The sequence below is a fragment of the Aegilops tauschii genome, chromosome 3 (genome assembly GCF_002575655.3).
Source record: "Aegilops tauschii subsp. strangulata cultivar AL8/78 chromosome 3, Aet v6.0, whole genome shotgun sequence".
Lineage (NCBI taxonomy): Eukaryota > Viridiplantae > Streptophyta > Magnoliopsida > Poales > Poaceae > Aegilops > Aegilops tauschii.
The window spans coordinates 95,534,229-95,544,698 of NC_053037.3; positions in this window are offsets into that span (position 1 = coordinate 95,534,229).

Consider the following 10,470-nt stretch of genomic DNA (forward strand, 5'->3'; position numbering starts at 1 on the left):
TGCACCGACATCGTCGAAACGGCTCAGCGTGCGAGACCCGCCCGGGTTCAGCCTACCATGAAGCGTGCCTTCGTGGGAGTCATCCATGGAGCGGAATCTGAGGATAGATCCTCATCTGGTGATGAAACCATCGTTTACTCTGATGACGAGTCATCTACCGGAGAGACTGAGTCATTGTACCAACTGCAAAACGGCCGGCTTGGGGGCTGTTCCGATGGTGAGAGTATTGCGGACCCCTTCGATCCGCCGAGCCGGGTTGCGATCTTCATGGCCGGTACACAGTCAGTGCATCACTCTTCGACTGCAGCGGCGATGATCTCTGGGTCAACAGTGGTGACAGCAGCTGGGGCAGGAGGCCCTGCACAACCGCCGGCTCAGGTTTTATCCGACTTGTTTGACACTTCGGCAACGCTGCTGGCGGCAGAAGTTAACCCGGTGAATCAGGATGAGCATAACACGGAAGTTGCGTAAGTGAAGGATCAGATAGCTCAAGCCAAGGCAGAACTGGCAGCTGAGGACACCAGGATAGCTGCAGAGCGGGCCGAGTTGGATGCACAGGCTTACCGGCTTATGTTGGATCAGAACGTGTCAAATGATGTCATAAGGAGAAGGTACCGGTCTCACCTGCCTCCGGTTTATGAGGCAAGGAATATCTTTAACGCGCCAGGAGCAGGAACCAATAACCAGCCAGTGGTAACCGGGTGGAGGCACCTGGAACAGGGGTGCCGGTTCAGCCGCGCACGATGGATCCGCCTTGTCAGAACAGTGTCCTGTCACAGCACATATCAATGCCTCCGGGTCATTACTCTAACCCTTTGGATAACATAGTCGCCGCTGCTTCATGATTGGCGGCTCTCCCAATCGAAGGCGAGTCCCCAGTAGCGGTTGAGACGCGATGGGCTAGAGAGCTCCTTCAGATAGCCTTGACTCAGCAGCAGGCTTATTGGTACAGCCGCGAGAGGATTCATTCCACCCCCCACCCAAGCCGGAGTTACAGCAGGCATATTGATGAACCGACTGTATCAAGCAGTGCGCGGAACCATAACCTGCCTCGAGGGCATAACCCGGCGGGTGGTGGTGCTAATGCTCAGAACGTGGTAGATCACGGTAGAGCACGTCGAGAAGCCGAGCTAGCGGCGCAGTACACGGCCCGTCAGCTTACTCCGGTTCGTCCAACAACTTCGATGGAACTAGGTGTTGCTTTCAGTTCTTTGGGGGTACCGTGTCTCACCCCGGCTCTACCTAATGTGCGGCCACCCAAGGATTTCAAAGGTCCTCGTAAGGTGCCCAATTACACTGCCGACTTACCCCGAATAATGGATTGAGAGTTATGAGATGGCGATGGAAATGCTGGATGTTGACGATGTTGACGATGCGGGATGTGCTAAGTACTTCACCATGATGTTGGAAGGAACAGCTCGTACTTGGCTGAAAAGTTTGCCAGCTAACTCCATTGGATCATGGGCCGAGTTAAAGGCCCGGTTTATCCAGAATTTCAAGGACACGTGGAAGCAGCCCATGTCCATTTTGGAATTAGCCGCCTGTGTCCAAGAAGAAGGTGAATCGACAACTCATTGGGTGCGCCGGGTCTCAGCAATCCTGCATTCGTCGGACCGCATCAACGCCGATTCAACAGTCTTAACATTGGAAGGCAATTCCGGTTCACGCCTCTGAAGCTGAAGTTAGGGCGGCTCAAGCGTCACTGCAATGACATGGGGACACTTATGGCGGCTCTGGTTGAGTACGCTGACTCTGATGGTACCAAGGATCCCGAGTCTGGCGATGAAAAGCCGGGAAAGGGAAAGAAGAGCAGCAACACCAAAGGGCAACAACATAACCCGGCGGGCCATGGAAACAACGGTAAGCGCAAGGCGGGTAACCGTTTGGATTTTGTGGCTAACACCAACACACAGAATAATGATCAGCGTCGTAAGGGTAAACCGCCCCCGCGGAGTGGAGGATCATGTATCAATCTTGAACACCTGTTAAACCAGCCTTGCCCAAGACACGGGACGCTAGAAAGGTCGTCTACGCACCTCTGGAAGGATTGCTTTATTATGAGGGAGTTCAAAAACTCAAATCTTTTCCAAGATGGTCATGGACCGGGTGGCGGTTCAGGACCCGGTTTTCATGGCCGGGTTACGGTGGAGGCGGTTCTGGCTCAGGATTTCAAGGCAATCAAGGCAGTCATGGCAACCAAGGTGGTTATAATCAGCAGCATCATCAGGGGAGTCAACAGCAGCAACAGTTGGGTTATCAGAGCAACCCGAATCAGTTGAATAGTGGGCAGGATCATGTCTTCACCACTAGCCTATGCAAGCGTGACCAGAAGCTTCATAAGAGAGCAGTGAACTCCGTTGAACCGGCAATTCCCCGTTATTTGCGATGGTCTGAGCAGCCTATCGTATGGAGTCGAGAAGATCACCCGCCCCGGGTTGATAATCCGGGTCACCTGGCACTGGTGGTGGTGCCTCAGGTTGGAGGTATAAGTTTACCAAGGTACTCATGGACGGGGGGAGCAGCATCAATATTATCTATTATGAAACCTTCCGTCGCATGGGGTTGACAGATAAAAATCTTAAACCGTCGAACACTATTTTTCATGGTGTGGTGCCTGGTAAGTCAGCGTATCCAGTCAGTAAGATAGCCCTGGAGGTTGCTTTTGGAGATGATCATGACTCTAGATCAGAGACATTGACCTTTTAAGTGGTGAAAATAAAGAGCCCTTATCATGCCTTGTTTGGACGGCCGGCTTATGCTAAGTTCATGGCAAGGCCTATTATGTTTATCTGCAGCACAAGATGCTGGGTCATAAGGGGACTATCACGGTATATGGGAGCCATAAGATAGCTTTGGAATGTGAAGAAGGTGATGCGGCTTATGTTGAGTCGGTTTGTGCAATAGAGGAGTTGAAGTTTTATAAGGAAAATGTTGATCCGGCGGATATGACTTCTTTGAAAAAGCCAACTACAGAGCATGATCCGGCCTTGAAGTTTAAATCGGCTGATGAGACTAAGTTAGTTGATTTTGTTCCTGGCGATTCATCCAAGCAGTTTAGCATCAGTGCTAATCTGGATCCGAAATAGGAAAGCGCGCTCATCGAGTTCATCCGTGAGAACCGGGACATCTTTCCATGGAAACCTTTTGACATGCCAGGTGTACCGAGGGAACTCGCTAAGCACACTCTTAACATCAATCCCAAGTTTAAACCAGTTAAGCAGTTTCTCCGCCGCTTCAATGAAGAAAGGTGCAAGGCTATTGGTGAGGAGGTAGCCCGGCTCTTGGCAGCAGGGTTCATTGTGGAGGTTTTTCACCCTGAATGGTTAGCTAACCCGGTGCTGGTACTTAAGAAGAACGGCACTTGGTGTATGTGTGTGGACTACACAGATTTGAACAAGGCTTGTCCGGCTGATCCCTTTGCTCTCCCTCATATTGATCAGATTATTGATGCTACAGCGGGTTGTAAGCGTTTGAGTTTTCTGGATGCTTACTCTGGTTATCATCAGATCAAGATGGCAGTTAAGGACCAGGAGAAGACGGCTTTCATAACTCCGTTCGGAGCCTTCTGCTATGTGTCTATGCCTTTTGGGCTCAAGAGTGCCCGGGCGACTTATCAGCGATGTGTGCAAAATTGCCTTCACAGTCAGATTGGGCGCAATGTTCATGCTTATGTAGATGACATTGTGGTGAAGTCAAGAAAGAAGGAGACCTTGATTGATGATTTGAAGGAAACCTTCGATAATCTCCGGGTTTATAAAATGATGCTTAATCCGGCCAAGTGTGTTTTTGGTGTACCGGCAGGCAAGCTCTTGGGTTTTCTGGTGTCTAACAGGGGCACTGAAGCTAACCCGGAAAAAATCAAGGCTATTACATCTCTGGCTAAACCGGCGTGTATCAACGATGTTCAACATCTGGCAGGTCGAATTGCAGCGCTGATTCGGTTGAGAGAGAAAGCTATCCCTCTATATCAGATGATGAAAAAGACGAATAATTTTGTCTGGAGTGATGCTGCTAATGCGACGTTTGAGGACTTGAAGAAGCAGTTAGCTGAGCCACCTGTCCTTGCTGCTCCGGTTGATAAAGAGCCGCTGTTCTTATATGTGGCTGCCAATGCCTGGACTGTCAGTGTGGCCATTGTGGTAGAACGTAAGGGGGCTGGCAAGGAATATCCGGTTCAACGGCCGGTTTATTACATCAGTAAAGTGCTTATTGAGTCCAAGCAGAGGTACCCACATTGGCAGAAGCTGGTGTATGGAGTTTTCATGGCAAGCTGGAAGCTTAAGCAGTATTTTCGGGGTCATCACATCACTGTGGTCAGTTCTGCTCCTTTGGGAGATATAATCCAAAACAGGGAAGCAACTGGCCGGGTTGCCAAGTGGGCCATTGAGCTTGGGCCTCACGGGTTAAAATATGTGCCTCGCACGACGATCAAGTCCCAAGCACTTGTGGATTTCATCAATGACTGGACAGAGTTGCAGGTGCCAGAGGAAAAGCCGGATAACACGTATTGTACTATTCACTTTGATGGGTCCAGTCAATTGGAGGGCTCGGGGGCTGGAGTTGTGCTAGCTTCCCCTCGAGGTGATAAATTTTGTTATGTTCTCTGTTTAATGTTCCCTTGCACTAACAATGCAGCTAGATATGAGGCCTTACTCCACGGTCTTCGAGTGGCTAAGGACATGAACTTAAGCCGGGTTAGGTGCTTTGGTGACTCAGATTTGGTAGCTCAACAAGTATCTAGTACTTGGGATTCCAAAGATCCACTCATGGCAGCTTATCGACGAGAGGTGGATGTTATTGCTGGTCATTTCAAGGGTTATCAGGTTGAACATGTGGACCGGAGAAAGAATGAAGCAGCGGACGCTTTAAGCCGTTTGGGTTCCCAACGTAAACCGGTGCCGCCTAATGTTTTTCTGGATGTCTTGCATAACCCGTCGGTCAAGCTACCTACAGAGGAGGATTTGGCTATTCCTGACCTGGAGGCTCAGTTGGTGGCGGCTCTTCATGTTATCCCAGATTGGACAGTCCCATATTTGGCATATATGACCAGGGGCGAGTTACCTGAGGATGAAACTTTGGCCGGGCAGATAATCCGGCGATCCAAGTCAATGACCATTGTCAACAGAGAATTGCATCATTCCAGTGTAACTGGGTATTTCAGCGTTGCGTATCTCCTGAAGAAGGCTGTGAGATTTTTTGCGTGAGATCCACGAAGGAGATTGTGGTCACCACGCCGGTTCAAAGTCTCCGGTAGCCAAAGCTTTTCGTCACGTCTTCTATTGGCTGACGGCTCATGCTGATGCCGAAGACTTGGTCAAAAAGTGTGATGGTTGTCAGAAGTTTTCACGTCGAGCTCATGTTCCGGCTCAGGAATTGAGGATGATTCCAATCACTTGGCCGTTTGCAACTTGGGGGCTGGATATGGTTGGACCCTTTAAGAGGTCCAAGGATAAGAAGACCCACCTTTTGGTGGCAGTTGATAAGTTCACTAAGTGGGTGGAGGCAGAGCCAGTCAGTAAGTGTGATGCAGCCACGACGGTTCAATTCATCAAGAAGGTGATTTTCTGGTTTGGTTTTCCACACAACATCATAACTGATAATGGCACTAATCTGTCCAAGGGTGCTATGAAAGAATTTTGTCAACATGAGCACATCCGGCTTGACGTATCATCAGTGGCTCACCCCCAATCTAATGGTCAAGAGGAGAGAGCCAATCAAGAGATCCTGAGAGGCATCAAGCCCCGGCTTATGGTTCCTTTACAGAGGACACCGGGTTGTTGGGTGGAGGAGTTACCTTCTGTGTTATGGAGTGTCAATACCACACCTAACAAGTCTATGGGTTACACAACTTTTTTCATGGTTTACGGAGCAAAGGCGGTTCTCCCTAGTGGCATCCGTCATGACTCGCCTCATGTGGCGGCTTATGTTAAAGCTGACAATGAGAAAGCACGTCAGGAAGCAGTTGACCTGTTAGATGAGGAGCGTGATATTGCAGCGGCTCGTTCGGCAATTTACCAGCAAGATATGCGTCGTTATCACAGCCGCCGGGTTAAAACCAGAACTTTTCAAGAAGGCGATCTCGTGCTCTGGCTCATCCAGGATCAGACTGATATGCACAAGTTATCCCCGCTGATACGTCTCCAACGTATCTATAATTTATGAAGTTTTCATGCTGTTATATTATCTATCTTGGATTTTTAGTGGGCTTTTATATGTGGTTTTATATGATTTTTGGGACTAACCTATTAACCTAGAGCCCTGTGCCAGTTTCTGTTTTCTCCTTGTTTTTGAGTTTTACAGAAAAGGAATATCAAACGGAGTCCAATTGACGAGCCAATTTTGACGATTTTTTATGGACCAAAAGAAGACCCCGGAGTAAAAGAGTTGGGCCAGGAGAGTCCCGGGGTGCCCACGAGGGTGGGGGCGCGCCTACCCCCCCAGGCGCGTGGGCCTGCCTCGTGGAAACCTCGGGCACCTCCTTGACGTGAGACCGACGCCAAAAATTCCTATAAATACAGAATCCTCGGAAAATTAACCTAGATCAGGAGTTCCGCCGCCGCAAGCCTCTGTAGCCACGAGAAATCAATCTAGGCCCTCTTTGGCACCCTGCCGGAGGGGGCCATCATCACCGGTGGCCATGGAGGAGTATCCCGGAGAGGCCACCATCGCCATGGAGGCCAAGGACCAGAGGGATAACCTCTCCCCATCTAGGGGGGAGGCCATGGAGGTAGAAGCACAAGGGGGAGAACCTCTCCTCCTCTCTTCCTTTGGCGCCGGAGTGCCATCAAGAGGGGAATCATCGCCGTAGTGATCGTCTTCATCAACATCACCATCATCATCACCATCCTCATCTATTTTACGCGGTCCACTCTCCCGCACCCCGCTGTAATCCCTACTTGAATATGGTGCTTTATGCCACATATTATGATCCAATGATGTGTTGCCATCCTATGATGTTTTGAGTAGATATCCTTTGTCTTTGGGTTGATTGATGATCTAGATTGGTATGAGTTGTATGTTTTATTTTGGTGCTGTCCTATGGTGCCCTCCGTGTCATTCAAGCGTGAGGGATTCCTGCTGTGGGGTGTTGCAATACGTTTATGATTCGCTTATAGTGGGTTGCTTGAGTGACAGAAGCATAAACCCGAGTAAGGGGGTTGTTGCGTATGGGATAAAGGGGACTTGATGCTTTAATGCTATGGTTGGGTTTTACCTTAATGATCTTTAGTAGTTGCGGATGCTTGCTAGAGTTCCAATCATAAGTGCATATGATCCCAGTAGAGAAAGTATGTTAGCTTATGCCTCTCCCTCATATGAAATTGCAATGACGACTACCGGTCTTGTTAACAATTGCCTAGGACAATTCCGCACACCGATCCATCATTATTCCACACTCGCTATTTATAATACTTAGTAATATAATCTAACTTTATGATAACAGCACCTACTTTTATATTTTTTCTCTCCGATATCATACAAAGTTATCCACTTCATACCCACAACGTAGTTTCATTTTTCGTTGCTAGTTGGAAGCAAACGCTAGGTGTACGTAGAGTCGCATCAGTGGCAGGTAGGGCTTGAGAGAATATTGATCTTACCTTTAGCTCCTTGTGGGTTCAACACTCCATACTTATCACTTCCACCTTTGGAAATTGCAACGATGATTCCTTGCACTTGGGGATTATCAAGATCTTTTCTGGCGCCGTTGCCAGGGAGCAATAGCGTGGGGTTGATATTCTCGTGTGTGCTTGTTTGCTTTCTTCACTAAGTAGATTTTATTTTTCCTTTTTGTTTCTGTTTAGTTGTGGGTGAAAAATACATTTTTTTAAAAGAATGAAAATACAAAAAATTATTACTTGCCTCTCATGCCTAAAAAGTTTTTCAAAAAGAGAAGTGATTGGAAAGTTATGCATTGAAGAAGTGAGGGTCGACCTTGAGCACTTGTGTTCATGCTCACGGAAACAATGTAGAATTTTTCATGGAAGTTTCTCTGTAAATAATTATCCCCTTGTGTATATCCATTGTATTATAAAGATAATGTGCCAAGCTTTGGTTTTAGGATGATTAGATTGCTTGTTTACTATGTGCAGAACAAAAACAGAAACTTTGGCTGTAGTGCGTGAATTTACATTTTTTACTGGAAAGTCAAATGGGTCTGAAACTTTTTTCACATTACTTCTGTACAGATTGTTCAAATTTTAATATTTATTTCATAATTTTAGGAGTTATATAAGTTTACCAAACTTCCAGATTACTACAGACTGTTCTGTTTTTAACAGATTCTGTTTTGCGTGTGTTGTTTGCTTATTTCGATGAATCTATGGCTAGTATCGGGGGGTATGAAACATAGAGAAGTTGGAATAAAGTAGGTTTAACACCAATATAAATAAATAATGAGTTCATTACAGTACCTAAATGTAGTGATTTGCTTTATTACACTAACGGATCTCACAAGTTTTTGTTAAAGTTTTGTGTGGATGAAGTGTCCGAAGGTCGAGGAGCTACCAATATGAGAAGAATAAAGAGAGGCAAGAGTTCAAGCTTGGGGATTCCCAAGGCACCCCAAGTAAATATTTCAAAGGATACTCAAGCATCTAAGCTTGGGGATGCCCTGGTTGGCATCCCATCTTTCTTCTTCAACAAATATCGGTATACCTCGGTTTTTGTTTTGTTCACATGATTTGTGTCCTTTGTGTTTTTCTTTTTCTTCAAGAACCGTGCTAGCATGAGATATCCCTTCATTGATTTATAGAATACTTCATGAGCTTCACTTCTATCTTTTAAGTATGATTTTTATAGAATTTCTCTTTGTGCTTCACATAAATCTTTTGAGTATGGTTTTATAGAATGCTTCGTGTGCTTCACTTATACATTTTGAGCTTGGTTAGTCTATATTAATTGTAGAATGCTCCATGAACTTCCCTTATATATTTTGGAGTATGAATAATACTATCATTTAAAGTGGGTTTGGAAGAGTGTCAACTTTAGGAATTAGTGATCCCACTATTTTGGAGGGTGTTGAATCTTAGTGTGATATTTATGAAAGTGGATTTGGAAGAGTGTCAACTTTAGCTAGTAATGATTCCACTATTTTGGAAGAGGTTCCAATTGAGTATGAGAACAAAGTTGCTATCCATGATGTTACTGAAAATTATTATGAGGGAGGAATACATGCTTGTAGGAGTTGCAATAATATCAAGTTTCCTCTCTAAGTGCTTAAAGTTTTGAAGTTATACTTGTTTTGCCTTCCTATGCTAGTTGATTGTTGTTCTTATAAATTGAGTGCTCACAAAATCCCTAGGCATAGGAAGTGGGTTATATTTAAATGTGCTAGTCATATTCTTAAAGATGCTCTCCTTGTGCTTCACTTCCTATCTTTTATGTGAGCATCATTGAAATCATCATGCCTAGCTAAAAGGCACTAAAGAAAAGCGCTTGTTGGAAGGAAACCCAATATTTACCCTTACTGTTTTTGTGTGTTTACATGATTAAGCTACGGTAGTAATCATGTTTTATAGCTTTTGTTTCAATAAAGTGCCAAGTAAGACCTTTGGGAAGACTTGGGTGAAAGTTAATGTGATCTTGCTGTAAAAAACAGAAACTTTGCGCTCACGAGATTAGCTGTCATTTTTTACAGAAGAGTGCTTTTGAGTTGATTCTTTCTTCATAAGTTTAATAGACAAATTCCTCACGTCCACCAATTTATTTCATAATTTTTGGAGTAGCAGAAGTATGGTTTATGTTCAGATCATTACAGACTATTCTGTTTCTGACAGATTCTGTTTTCATTGCATAGTTTGCTTGTTTTCTAGTTTCTATGGCTTATATGTCTCAATATAAATTGTAGAAACGATATGGTACAGTAGACATTGTGTGGGAACTATTATGAACCTTGTCTTAGACAGTACCAAAGTGGATGGTTTATTCTTTATCATACTAACCTATCTCACGAAGTTTTGTTAAGTTTTGTGTGATTGAAGTTTTCAAGCTTTGGGTGAGATATCGATATGAGGAGAATAAGGAGTGGAAAGACCCTAAGCTTGGGGATGACCAAGGCACCCCAAGGTAATATTCAAGTAAGACTGAAGTACCTAAGCTTGGGGATGCCCCGGAAGGCAGCCCCTCTTTCGTCTTCAAAACTATCGGTATACCTTACTCGGAGCTATATTTTTATTCATCACATGATATGTGTCTTGGTTAGAGTGTATTTTCAATTTTACTTGCTGTTTGAATAAAATCATTGGATCTGAAATATTGAATGAAACATAATCCTCCCATGACTAGTTAATTATTTGACTACTCAGTGTTATTCACTCATATCTTTTTGGAGTAGTTTGTCATTTGCCACGTGCTTCATGTATATCCTATGAGTAAATGGTTGAATGAATCGAATGTCATAAATCTGAATTTATATATGTTTCATATACTTATATCATGGGGAGTAATGACTTCACACATAATAAATATAGG